Here is a 16,488-nt window from a genome sequence, read left to right as displayed (position 1 = left end):
CACAGCGAGGGAGGGACACGCACACACACAGCGAGGAGGACACGCACACACAGCGAGGTAGGGACACACACACACACAGCGAAGGAGGGACACATTCACACACAGCGAGGGAGGGAGGGAGGCACACACACAGAGCGAGGGAGGGACACATTCACACACAGCGAGGGAGGGACACATTCACACACACCGAGGGAGGGAGGAACACACACAGAGCGAGGGAGGGATACAATCACACACAGCGAGGGAGGGAGGGAGGCACACACACAGAGCGAGGGAGGAGATGCGCGCACACAGAGAGGGAGGGACACGCACACACACAGCGAGGGAGGGACACGCACACACAGCGAGGGAGGGGCACGCGCACACACAGCGAGGGAGGGACACACGCACACAGCGAGGGAGGGACACACACACATAGCGAGGGAGGGGCACATTCACACACAGCGAGGGAGGGACACACACACACAGCGAGGGAGGGACACGCACACACAGCGAGGGAGGGACACGCACACACAGCGAGGGAGGGACACGCGCACACACAGCGAGGGAGGGACACGCGCACACATAGCCAGGGAGGGACACGCGCACACACAGCGAGGGAGGAACACACACACACACACACAACGAGGGAGGAACACACACACACACAGCGAGGGAGGAACACACACAAACACAGCGAGGGAGAAACACACACACACAAACAGCGAGAGAGGGACACACACACACACAGCGAGGGAGGAACACACACACACACACACACACACACAGCGAGGGAGGGACATACACACACACAGCGAGGATGGGACCTGAGCACACACAGCGAGGGAGGGACACGCGCACACACAGCGAGGGAGGGACACGCGCACACTCAGCGAGGGAGGGACACGCGCACACACACACACACACACACAGCGAGGGAGGAACACACACACACACACACACAGCGAGGGAGGGACACGCGCACACACAGCGAGGGAGGGACCCGAGCACACACAGCGAGGGAGGGACACGCGCACACACAGCGAGGGAGGGACACGCGCACACGCAGCGAGGGAGGGACACGCGCACGCACAGCGAGGGAGGGACACGCACACACATACACACACACAGCGAGGGAGGGACACGCGCACACACAGCGAGGGAGGGACACGCGCAGACAGCGAGGGAGGGACACATTCACACACAGCGAGGGAGGGAGGCACACACAGAGCGAGGGAGGGACACAATCACACACAGCGAGGGAGGGAGGGAGGCACACACACATAGCGAGGGAGGGAGATGCGCACACACAGCGAAGGAGGGACACGCACACACAGCGAGGGAGGGACACGCACACACAGCGAGGGAGGGACACGCGCACACACAGCGAGGGAGGGACACACGCACACAGCGAGGGAGGGACACACACACACAGCGAGGGAGGGGCACATTGACACACAGCGAGGGAAGGACACGCACACACAGCGAGGGAGGGACACGCACACACAGCGAGGGAGGGACACGCACACACAGCGAGGGAGGGACACGCGCACACACAGCGAGGGAGGGACACGCGCACACACAGCGAGGGAGGGACACGCGCACACATAGCCAGGGAGGGACACGCGCACACACAGCGAGGGAGGAACACACACACACAGAACGAGGGAGGAACACACACACACACACACAGCGAGGGAGGAACACACACACAGACACACACAAACAGCGAGGGAGGGACACACACACACACAGCGAGGGAGGAACACACACACACACAGCGAGGAAGGGACCCGAGCACACACAGCGAGGGAGGGACACGCGCACACACAGCGAGGTAGGGACACGCGCACACACAGCGAGGGAGGGACACGCGCACACACCCACACACACACACAGCGAGGGACGAACACACACACACACACACACACACACACACACACAGCGAGGGAGGAACACACACACACACACACACACACACACAGCGAGGGAGGGACACACACACACCCACAGCGAGGGAGGGACACGCGCACACACAGCGAGGGAGGGACCCGAGCACACACATCGAGGGAGGGACACGCGCACACACAGCGAGGGAGGGACACGCGCACACGCAGCGAGGGAGGGACACGCGCACACACAGCAAGGGAGGGACACGCACACACACACACACACAGCGAGGGAGGGACACGTGCACACACAGCGAGGGAGGGACACGCGCACACACAGCGAGGGAGGGACACACACACACACAGCGAGGGAGGGACACGCGCACACACAGCGAGGGATGGACACACACACACAGCGAGGGAGGGACACGCACACACACACACAGCGAGGGAGGGACACACACACACACAGCGAGGGAGGGACACGCGCACACACAGCGAGGGAGTGACACACACATACACACAGTGAGGGAAGGACACGCACACACACAGCGAGGGAGGGACACGCACACACACAGCGAGGGGGACACGCACACACAGCGAGGGAGGGACACGCACACACAGCGAGGGAGGGACACACACACACACAGCGAAGGAGGGACACACACACACAGCGAGGGAGGGACACGCACACACACAGCGAGGAGGACACGCACACACAGCGAGGTAGGGACACACACACACACACAGCGAAGGAGGGACACATTCACACACAGCGAGGGAGGGAGGGAGGCACACACACAGAGCGAGGGAGGGACACATTCACACACAGCGAGGGAGGGACACATTCACACACACCGAGGGAGGGAGGAACACACACAGAGCGAGGGAGGGATACAATCACACACAGCGAGGGAGGGAGGGAGGCACACACACAGAGCGAGGGAGGAGATGCGCGCACACAGCGAGGGAGGGACACGCACACACACAGCGAGGGAGGGACACGCACACACAGCGAGGGAGGGGCACGCGCACACACAGCGAGGGAGGGACACACGCACACAGCGAGGGAGGGACACACACACATAGCGAGGGAGGGGCACATTCACACACAGCGAGGGAGGGACACACACACACAGCGAGGGAGGGACACGCACACACAGCGAGGGAGGGACACGCACACACAGCGAGGGAGGGACACGCGCACACACAGCGAGGGAGGGACACGCGCACACATAGCCAAGGAGGGACACGCGCACACACAGCGAGGGAGGAACACACACACACACACAACGAGGGAGGAACACACACACACACAGCGAGGGAGGAACACACACAAACACAGCGAGGGAGAAACACACACACACACACACACACAAACAGCGAGAGAGGGACACACACACACACAGCGAGGGAGGAACACACACACACACACACACACACACACACAGCGAGGGAGGGACATACACACACACAGCGAGGATGGGACCTGAGCACACACAGCGAGGGAGGGACACGCGCACACACAGCGAGGGAGGGACACGCGCACACTCAGCGAGGGAGGGACACGCGCACACACACACACACACACACAGCGAGGGAGGAACACACACACACACACACACAGCGAGGGAAGGACACGCGCACACACAGCGAGGGAGGGACCCGAGCACACACAGCGAGGGAGGGACACGCGCACACACAGCGAGGGAGGGACACGCGCACACGCAGCGAGGGAGGGACACGCGCACGCACAGCGAGGGAGGGACACGCACACACATACACACACACAGCGAGGGAGGGACACGCGCACACACAGCGAGGGAGGGACACGCGCAGACAGCGAGGGAGGGACACATTCACACACAGCGAGGGAGGGAGGCACACACAGAGCGAGGGAGGGACACAATCACACACAGCGAGGGAGGGAGGGAGGCACACACACATAGCGAGGGAGGGAGATGCGCACACACAGCGAAGGAGGGACACGTACACACAGCGAGGGAGGGACACGCACACACAGCGAGGGAGGGACACGCGCACACACAGCGAGGGAGGGACACACGCACACAGCGAGGGAGGGACACACACACACAGCGAGGGAGGGGCACATTGACACACAGCGAGGGAAGGACACGCACACACAGCGAGGGAGGGACACGCGCACACACAGCGAGGGAGGGACACGCGCACACACAGCGAGGGAGGGACACGCGCACACATAGCCAGGGAGGGACACGCGCACACACAGCGAGGGAGGAACACACACACACAGAACGAGGGAGGAACACACACACACAAACACAGCGAGGGAGGAACACACACACACACACACACACAAACAGCGAGGGAGGGACACACACACACACAGCGAGGGAGGAATACACACACACACACAGCGAGGAAGGGACCCGAGCACACACAGCGAGGGAGGGACACGCGCACACACAGCGAGGTAGGGACACGCGCACACACAGCGAGGGAGGGACACGCGCACACACCCACACACACACACAGCGAGGGACGAACACACACACACACACACACACACACAGCGAGGGAGGGACACACACACACCCACAGCGAGGGAGGGACACGCGCACACACAGCGAGGGAGGGACCCGAGCACACACATCGAGGGAGGGACACGCGCACACACAGCGAGGGAGGGACACGCGCACACGCAGCGAGGGAGGGACACGCGCACACACAGCGAGGGAGGGACACGCACACACACACACACACAGCGAGGGAGGGACACGTGCACACACAGCGAGGGAGGGACACGCGCACACACAGCGAGGGAGGGACACACACACACACAGCGAGGGAGGGACACGCGCACACACAGCGAGGGATGGACACACACACACAGCGAGGGAGGGACACGCACACACACACACAGCGAGGGAGGGACACACACACACACAGCGAGGGAGGGACACGCGCACACACAGCGAGGGAGTGACACACACACACACACATTGAGGGAAGGACACGCACACACACAGCGAGGGAGGGACACGCACACACACAGCGAGGGGGACACGCACACACAGCGAGGGAGGGACACGCACACACATCGAGGGAGGGACACACACACACACAGCGAAGGAGGGACACACACACACAGCGAGGGAGGGACACGCACACACACAGCGAGGAGGACACGCACACACAGCGAGGTAGGGACACACACACACACACACACAGCGAAGGAGGGACACATTCACACACAGCGAGGGAGGGAGGGAGGCACACACACAGAGCGAGGGAGGGACACATTCACACACAGCGAGGGAGGGACACATTCACACACACCGAGGGAGGGAGGCACACACACAGAGCGAGGGAGGGACACAATCACACACAGCGAGGGAGGGAGGCACACACACAGAGCGAGGGAGGGAGATGCGCACACACAGCGAGGGAGGGACACGCACACACACAGCGAGGGAGGGACACGCACACACAGCGAGGGAGGGACACGCGCACACACAGCGAGGGAGGGACACACGCACACAGCGAGGGAGGGACACACACACATAGCGAGGGAGGGGCACATTCACACACAGCGAGGGAGGGACACACACACACAGCGAGGGAGGGACACGCACACACAGCGAGGGAGGGACACGCACACACAGCGAGGGAGGGACACAAGCACACACAGCGAGGGAGGGACACGCGCACACATAGCCAGGGAGGGACACGCACACACACAGCGAGGGAGGAACACACACACACACAACGAGGGAGGAACACACACACGCACAGCGAGGGAGGAACACACACACACACAGCGAGGGAGGAACACACACACACACACACACACAAACAGCGAGGGAGGGACACACACACACACAGCGAGGGAGGAACACACACATACACACACACACACACACACAGCGAGGGAGGGACACACACACACACAGCGAAGAAGGGACCCGAGCACACACAGCGAGGAATGGACATGCGCACACACAGCGAGGGAGGGACACGCGCACACTCAGCGAGGGATGGACACGCGCACACACACACACACACACACAGCGAGGGAGGAACACACACACACACACACACACACAGCGAGGGAGGGACACACACACACACACAGCGAGGGAGGGACACGCGCACACACAGCGAGGGAGGGACCCGAGCACACACATCGAAGGAGGGACACGCGCACACACAGCGAGGGAGGGACACGCGCACACGCAGCGAGGGAGGGACACGCGCACACACAGCGAGGGAGGGACACGCACACACACACACACACAGCGAGGGAGGGACACGTGCACACACAGCGAGGGAGGGACACGCGCACACACAGCGAGGGAGGGACACACACACACACAGCGAGGGAGGGACACACGCACACACAGCGAGGGATGGACACACACACACAGCGAGGGAGGGACACGCACACACACACACCGCGAGGGAGGGACACACACACACACAGCGAGGGAGGGACACGCGCACACACAGCGAGGGAGTGACACACACACACACAGTGAGGGAAGGACACGCACACAAAGCGAGGGAGGGACACGCACACACACAGCGAGGGGGACACGCACACACAGCGAGGGAGGGACACGCACACACAGCGAGGGAGGGACACACACACACACAGCGAAGGAGGGACACACACACACAGCGAGGGAGGGACACGCACACACACAGCGAGGAGGACACGCACACACAGCGAGGTAGGGACACACACACACACACACACAGCGAAGGAGGGACACATTCACACACAGCGAGGGAGGGAGGGAGGCACACACACAGAGCGAGGGAGGGACACATTCACACACAGCGAGGGAGGGACACATTCACACACACCGAGGGAGGGAGGCACACACACACAGAGCGAGGGAGGGATACAATCACACACAGCGAGGGAGGGAGGGAGGCACACACACAGAGCGAGGGAGGGAGATGCGCGCACACAGCGAGGGAGGGACACGCACACACACAGCGAGGGAGGGACACGCACACACAGCGAGGGAGGGGCACGCGCACACACAGCGAGGGAGGGACACACGCACACAGCAAGGGAGGGACACACACACATAGCGAGGGAGGGGCACATTCACACACAGCGAGGGAGGGACACACACACACAGCGAGGGAGGGACACGCACACACAGCGAGGGAGGGACACGCACACACAGCGAGGGAGGGACACGCGCACACACAGCGAGGGAGGGACACGCGCACACATAGCCAGGGAGGGACACGCGCACACACAGCGAGGAAGGAACACACACACACACACAACGAGGGAGGAACACACACACACACAGCGAGGGAGGAACACACACACACACAGCGAGGGAGAAACACACACACACACACACACACACAAAGAGCGAGGGAGGGACACACACACAGACAGCGAGGGAGGAACACACACACACACACAGCGAGGGAGGGACACACACACACACAGCGAGGATGGGACCCGAGCACACACAGCGAGGGAGGGACACGCGCACACACAGCGAGGGAGGGACACGCGCACACTCAGCGAGGGAGGGACACGCGCACACACACACACACACAGCGAGGGAGGAACACACACACACACACACACAGCGAGGGAGGGACACGCGCACACACAGCGAGGGAGGGACCCGAGCACACACAGCGAGGGAGGGACACGCGCACACACAGCGAGGGAGGGACACGCGCACACGCAGCGAGGGAGGGACACGCGCACACACAGCGAGGGAGGGACACGCACACACACACACACACACACAGCGAGGGAGGGACACGCGCACACACAGCGAGGGAGGGACACGCGCAGACAGCGAGGGAGGGACACATTCACACACAGCGAGGGAGGGAGGCACACACACAGAGCGAGGGAGGGACACAATCACACACAGCGAGGGAGGGAGGGAGGCACACACACAGAGCGAGGGAGGGAGATGCGCACACACAGCGAGGGAGGGACACGCACACACAGCGAGGGAGGGACACGCACACACAGCGAGGGAGGGACACGCGCACACACAGCGAGGGAGGGACACACGCACACAGCGAGGGAGGGACACACACACAGCGAGGGAGGGGCACATTGACACACAGCGAGGGAAGGACACGCACACACAGCGAGGGAGGGACACGCACACACATCGAGGGGGGGACACGCACACACAGCGAGGGAGGGACACGCGCACACACAGCGAGGGAGGGACACGCGCACACACAGCGAGGGAGGGACACGCGCACACATAGCCAGGGAGGGACACGCGCACACACAGCGAGGGAGGAACACACACACACAGAACGAGGGAGGAACACACACACACACACACAGCGAGGGAGGAACACACACACACAGACACACACAAACAGCGAGGGAGGGACACACACACACACAGCGAGGGAGGAACACACACACACACAGCGAGGAAGGGACCCGAGCACACACAGCGAGGGAGGGACACGCGCACACACAGCGAGGTAGGGACACGCGCACACACAGCGAGGAAGGGACACGCGCACACATCCACACACACACACAGCGAGGGACGAACACACACACACACACACACACACACAGAGCGAGGGACGAACACACACACACACACACACACAGCGAGGGAGGGACACACACACACACACAGCGAGGGAGGGACACGCGCACACACAGCGAGGGAGGGACCCGAGCACACACATCGAGGGAGGGACACGCGCACACACAGCGAGGGAGGGACACGCGCACACGCAGCGAGGGAGGGACACGCGCACACACAGCGAGGGAGGGACACGCGCACACACAGCGAGGGAGGGACCCGAGCACACACAGCGAGGGAGGGACACGCGCACACACAGCGCGGGAGGGACACGCGCACACGCAGCGAGGGAGGGAGACGCGCACGCACAGCGAGGGAGGGACACGCACACACACACACACACACAGCGAGGGAGGGACACGCGCACACACAGCGAGGGAGGGACACGCGCAGTCAGCGAGGGAGGGACACATTCACACACAGCGAGGGAGGGAGGCACACACACAGAGCGAGGGAGGGACACAATCACACACAGCGAGGGAGGGAGGGAGGCACACACACAGAGCGAGGGAGGGACACATTCACACACAGCGAGGGAGGGACACATTCACACACACCGAGGGAGGGAGGCACACACACACAGAGCGAGGGAGGGATACAATCACACACAGCGAGGGAGGGAGGGAGGCACACACACAGAGCGAGGGAGGGAGATGCGCGCACACAGCGAGGGAGGGACACGCACACACACAGCGAGGGAGGGACACGCACACACAGCGAGGGAGGGGCACGCGCACACACAGCGAGGGAGGGACACACGCACACAGCGAGGGAGGGACACACACACATAGCGAGGGAGGGGCACATTCACACACAGCGAGGGAGGGACACACACACACAGCGAGGGAGGGACACGCACACACAGCGAGGGAGGGACACGCACACACAGCGAGGGAGGGACACGCGCACACACAGCGAGGGAGGGACACGCGCACACATAGCCAGGGAGGGACACGCGCACACACAGCGAGGAAGGAACACACACACACACACAACGAGGGAGGAACACACACACACACAGCGAGGGAGGAACACACACACACACAGCGAGGGAGAAACACACACACACACACACACACACAAAGAGCGAGGGAGGGACACACACACAGACAGCGAGGGAGGAACACACACACACACACAGCGAGGGAGGGACACACACACACACAGCGAGGATGGGACCCGAGCACACACAGCGAGGGAGGGACACGCGCACACACAGCGAGGGAGGGACACGCGCACACTCAGCGAGGGAGGGACACGCGCACACACACACACACACAGCGAGGGAGGAACACACACACACACACACACAGCGAGGGAGGGACACGCGCACACACAGCGAGGGAGGGACCCGAGCACACACAGCGAGGGAGGGACACGCGCACACACAGAGAGGGAGGGACACGTGCACACGCAGCGAGGGAGGGACACGCGCACACACAGCGAGGGAGGGACACGCACACACACACACACACACACAGCGAGGGAGGGACACGCGCACACACAGCGAGGGAGGGACACGCGCAGACAGCGAGGGAGGGACACATTCACACACAGCGAGGGAGGGAGGCACACACACAGAGCGAGGGAGGGACACAATCACACACAGCGAGGGAGGGAGGGAGGCACACACACAGAGCGAGGGAGGGAGATGCGCACACACAGCGAGGGAGGGACACGCACACACAGCGAGGGAGGGACACGCACACACAGCGAGGGAGGGACACGCGCACACACAGCGAGGGAGGGACACACGCACACAGCGAGGGAGGGACACACACACAGCGAGGGAGGGGCACATTGACACACAGCGAGGGAAGGACACGCACACACAGCGAGGGAGGGACACGCACACACAGCGAGGGGGGGACACGCACACACAGCGAGGGAGGGACACGCGCACACACAGCGAGGGAGGGACACGCGCACACACAGCGAGGGAGGGACACGCGCACACATAGCCAGGGAGGGACACGCGCACACACAGCGAGGGAGGAACACACACACACAGAACGAGGGAGGAACACACACACACACACACAGCGAGGGAGGAACACACACACACACACACACACAAACAGCGAGGGAGGGACACACACACACACAGCGAGGGAGGAACACACACACACACAGCGAGGAAGGGACCCGAGCACACACAGCGAGGGAGGGACACGCGCACACACAGCGAGGTAGGGACACGCGCACACACAGCGAGGAAGGGACACGCGCACACATCCACACACACACACAGCGAGGGACGAACACACACACACACACACACACACACAGAGCGAGGGACGAACACACACACACACACACACACAGCGAGGGAGGGACACACACACACACACAGCGAGGGAGGGACACGCGCACACACAGCGAGGGAGGGACCCGAGCACACACATCGAGGGAGGGACACGCGCACACACAGCGAGGGAGGGACACGCGCACACGCAGCGAGGGAGGGACACGCGCACACACAGCGAGGGAGGGACACGCGCACACACAGCGAGGGAGGGACCCGAGCACACACAGCGAGGGAGGGACACGCGCACACACAGCGCGGGAGGGACACGCGCACACGCAGCGAGGGAGGGAGACGCGCACGCACAGCGAGGGAGGGACACGCACACACACACACACACACAGCGAGGGAGGGACACGCGCACACACAGCGAGGGAGGGACACGCGCAGTCAGCGAGGGAGGGACACATTCACACACAGCGAGGGAGGGAGGCACACACACAGAGCGAGGGAGGGACACAATCACACACAGCGAGGCAGGGAGGGAGGCACACACACAGAGCGAGGGAGGGAGATGCGCACACACACCGAGGGAGGGACACGCACACACAGCGAGGGAGGGACACGCACACACAGCGAGGGAGGGACACGCGCACACACAGCGAGGGAGGGACACACGCACACAGCGAGGGAGGGACACACACACACAGCGAGGGAGGGGCACATTGACACACAGCGAGGGAAGGACACGCACACACAGCGAGGGAGGGACACGCACACACAGCGAGGGAGGGACACGCACACACAGCGAGGGAGGGACACGCGCACACACAGCGAGGAAGGGACACGCGCACACACAGCGAGGGAGGGACACGCGCACACATAGCCAGGGAGGGACACGCGCACACACAGCGAGGGAGGAACACACACACACAGAACGAGGGAGGAACACACACACACACACACAGCGAGGGAGGAACACACACACACACACACACTCAAACAGCGAGGGAGGGACACACACACACACAGCGAGGGAGGAACACACACACACACAGCGAGGAAGGGACCCGAGCACACACAGCGAGGGAGGGACACGCGCACACACAGCGAGGTAGGGACACGCGCACACACAGCGAGGAAGGGACACACGCACACACACACACACACACACAGCGAGGGACGAACACACACACACACACACACACACACACAGCGAGGGACGAACACACACACACACACACACACAGCGAGGGAGGGACACACACACACACACAGCGAGGGAGGGACACACACACACACACAGCGAGGGAGGGACACACACACACACACAGCGAGGGAGGGACACGCGCGCACACAGCGAGGGAGGGACCCGAGCACACACATCGAGGGAGGGACACGCGCACACACAGCGAGGGAGGGACACGCGCACACGCAGCGAGGGAGGGACACGCGCACACACAGCGAGGGAGGGACACGCACACACACACACACACACAGTGAGGGAGGGACACGTGCACACACAGCGAGGGAGGGACACGCGCACACACAGCGAGGGAGGGACACACACACACACAGCGAGGGAGGGACACGCGCACACACAGCGAGGGATGGACACACACACACAGCGAGGGAGGGACACGCACACACACACACAGCGAGGGAGGGACACACACACACACAGCGAGGGAGGGACACGCGCACACACAGCGAGGGAGTGACACACACACACACAGTGAGGGAAGGACACGCACACACAGCGAGGGAGCGACACGCACACACACAGCGAGGGGGACACGCACACACAGCGAGGGAGGGACACGCACACACATCGAGGGAGGGACACACACACACACACAGCGAAGGAGGGACACACACACACAGCGAGGGAGGGACACGCACACACACAGCGAGGAGGACACTCACACACAGCGAGGTAGGGACACACACACACACACACAGCGAAGGAGGGACACATTCACACACAGCGAGGGAGGGAGGGAGGCACACACACAGAGCGAGGGAGGGACACATTCACACACAGCGAGGGAGGGACACATTCACACACACCGAGGGAGGGAGGCACACACACAGAGCGAGGGAGGGACACAATCACACACAGCGAGGGAGGGAGGGAGGCACACACACAGAGCGAGGGAGGGAGATGCGCACACACAGCGAGGGAGGGACACGCACACACACAGCGAGGGAGCGACACGCACACACAGCGAGGGAGGGACACGCGCACACACAGCGAGGGAGGGACACACGCACACAGCGAGGGAGCGACACACACACATAGCGAGGGAGGGGCACATTCACACACAGCGAGGGAGGGACACACACACACAGCGAGAGAGGGACACGCACACACAGCGAGGGAGGGACACGCACACACAGCGAGGGAGGGACACACGCACACACAGCGAGGGAGGGACACGCGCACACATAGCTAGGGAGGGACACGCGCACACACAGCGAGGGAGGAACACACACACACACAACGAGGGAGGAACACACAAAGGCACAGCGAGGGAGGAACACACACACACACAGCGAGGGAGGAACACACACACACACACACAAACAGCGAGGGAGGGACACACACACACACAGCGAGGGAGGGACACACACACACACACACACACACACCGAGGGAGGGACACACACACACACAGCGAGGAAGGGACCCGAGCACACACAGCGAGGGAGGGACACGCGCACACACAGCGAGGGAGGGACACGCGCACACTCAGCAAGGCAGGGACACGCGCACACACACACACTCACACACAGCGAGGGAGGAACACACACACACACACACACAGCGAGGGAGGAACACACACACACACACAGCGAGGGAGGGACACGCGCACACACAGCGAGGGAGGGACACGCGCACACACATCGAGGGAGGGACACGCGCACACGCAGCGAGGGAGGGACACGCGCACACACAGCGAGGGAGGGACACGCACACACACACACACAGCGTGGGAGGGACACGCGCACACACAGCGAGGGAGGGACACGCGCACACACAGCGAGGGAGGGACACGCGCACACACAGCGATGGAGGGACACACACACACACAGCGAGGGAGGGACACGCACACACACACACAGCGAGGGAGGGACACACACACACACAGCGAGGGAGGGACACGCGCACACACAGCGAGGGAGGGACACACACACACAGTGAGGGAAGGACACGCACACACACAGCGAGGGAGGGACACGCACACACACAGCGAGGGGGAAACGCACACACAGCGAGGGAGGGACACGAACACACAGCGAGGGAGGGACACACACACACACAGCGAAGGAGGGACACACACACACAGCGAGGTAGGGACACGCACACACACAGCGAGGGGGACACGCACACACAGCGAGGGAGGGACACGCACATACAGCGAGGGAGGGACACACACACACACACAGTGCGGGAGGGACACACACACAGCGAGGGAGGGATTCACACACACACACACAGCGAGGAAGGGACACGCACACACAGCGAGGTGGGGACACACACACACACACACAGCGAAGGAGGGACACATTCACACACAGCGAGGGAGGGAGGGAGGCACACACACAGAGCGAGGGAGGGACACATTCACACACAGGGAGGGAGGGACAGATTCACACACACCGAGGGAGGGAGGCACACACACACAGAGCGAGGGAGGGATACAATCACACACAGCGTGGGAGGGAGGGAGGCACACACACAGAGCGAGGGAGGGAGATGCGCGCACACAGCGAGGGAGGGACACGCACACACACAGCGAGGGAGGGACACGCACACACAGCGAGGGAGGGGCACGCGCACACACAGCGAGGGAGGGACACACGCACACAGCGAGGGAGGGACACACACCCATAGCGAGGGAGGGGCACATTCACACACAGCGAGGGAGGGACACACACACACTGCGAGGGAGGGACACACACACACAGCGAGGGAGGGACATGCGCACACATAGCCAGGGAGGGACACGCGCACACACAGCGTGGGAGGAACACACACACACACAACGAGGGAGGAACACACAAAGGCACAGCGAGGGAGGAACACACACACACACAGCGAGGGAGGAACACACACACACACACACACACACAAACAGCGAGGGAGGGACACACACACACACAGCGAGGGAGGGACACACACACACACACACCGAGGGAGGGACACACACACACACAGCGAGGAAGGGACCCGAGCACACACAGCGAGGGAGGGACACGCGCACACACAGCGAGGGAGGGACACGCGCACACTCAGCAAGGGAGGGACACGCGCACACACACACACACACACACACAGCGAGGGAGGAACACACACACACACACACACACAGCGAGGGAGGAACACACACACACACACAGCGAGGGAGGGACACGCGCACACACAGCGAGGGAGGGACACGCGCACACACATCGAGGGAGGGACACACACACACAGAACGAGGGAGGAACACACACACACACACACACAGCGAGGGAGGAACACACACACACACACACACACAAACAGCGAGGGAGGGACACACACACACACAGCGAGGGAGGAACACACACACACACAGCGAGGAAGGGACCCGAGCACACACAGCGAGGGAGGGACACGCGCACACACAGCGAGGGAGGGACACGCGCACACACAGCGAGGGAGGGACACGCGCATACATAGCCAGGGAGGGACACGCGCACACACAGCGAGGGAGGAACACACACACACAGAACGAGGGAGGAACACACACACACACACACAGCGAGGGAGGAACACACACACACACACACACACAAACAGCGAGGGAGGGACACACACACACACAGCGAGGGAGGAACACACACACACACAGCGAGGAAGGGACCCGAGCACACACAGCGAGGGAGGGACACGCGCACACACAGCGAGGTAGGGACACGCGCACACACAGCGAGGGAGGGACACGCGCACACACCCACACAGCGAGGGACGAACACACACACACACACACACACACACACAGCGAGGGAGGAACACACACACACACACACACACAGCGAGGGAGGGACACACACACACACACAGCGAGGGAGGGACACGCGCACACACAGCGAGGGAGGGACCCGAGCACACACATCGAGGGAGGGACACGCGCACACACAGCGAGGGAGGGACACGCGCACACGCAGCGAGGGAGGGACACGAGCACACACAGCGAGGGAGGGACACGCACACACACACACACACAGCGAGGGAGGGACACGTGCACACACAGCGAGGGAGGGACACGCGCACACACAGCGAGGGAGGGACACACACACACACAGCGAGGGAGGGACACGCGCACACACAGCGAGGGATGGACACACACACACAGCGAGGGAGGGACACGCACACACACACACACAGCGAGGGAGGGACACACACACACACAGCGAGGGAGGGACACGCGCACACACAGCGAGGGAGTGACACACACACACACAGTGAGGGAAGGACACGCACACACACAGCGAGGGAGGGACACGCACACACACAGCGAGGGGGACACGCACACACAGCGAGGGAGGGACACGCACACACATCGAGGGAGGGACACACACACACACAGCGAAGGAGGGACACACACACACAGCGAGGGAGGGACACGCACACACACAGCGAGGAGGACACGCACACACAGCGAGGTAGGGACACACACACACACACACAGCGAAGGAGGGACACATTCACACACAGCGAGGGAGGGAGGGAGGCACACACACAGAGCGA

This window comes from Chiloscyllium plagiosum, unplaced genomic scaffold (genome assembly GCF_037043375.1).
Source record: "Chiloscyllium plagiosum isolate Xiang-an unplaced genomic scaffold, Cpla_swu_hap1 HiC_scaffold_46, whole genome shotgun sequence".
Taxonomy (NCBI): domain Eukaryota; kingdom Metazoa; phylum Chordata; class Chondrichthyes; order Orectolobiformes; family Hemiscylliidae; genus Chiloscyllium; species Chiloscyllium plagiosum.
The sequence above is the reverse complement of the archived record's forward strand: the minus strand, read 5'-3'. Positions refer to the sequence as shown.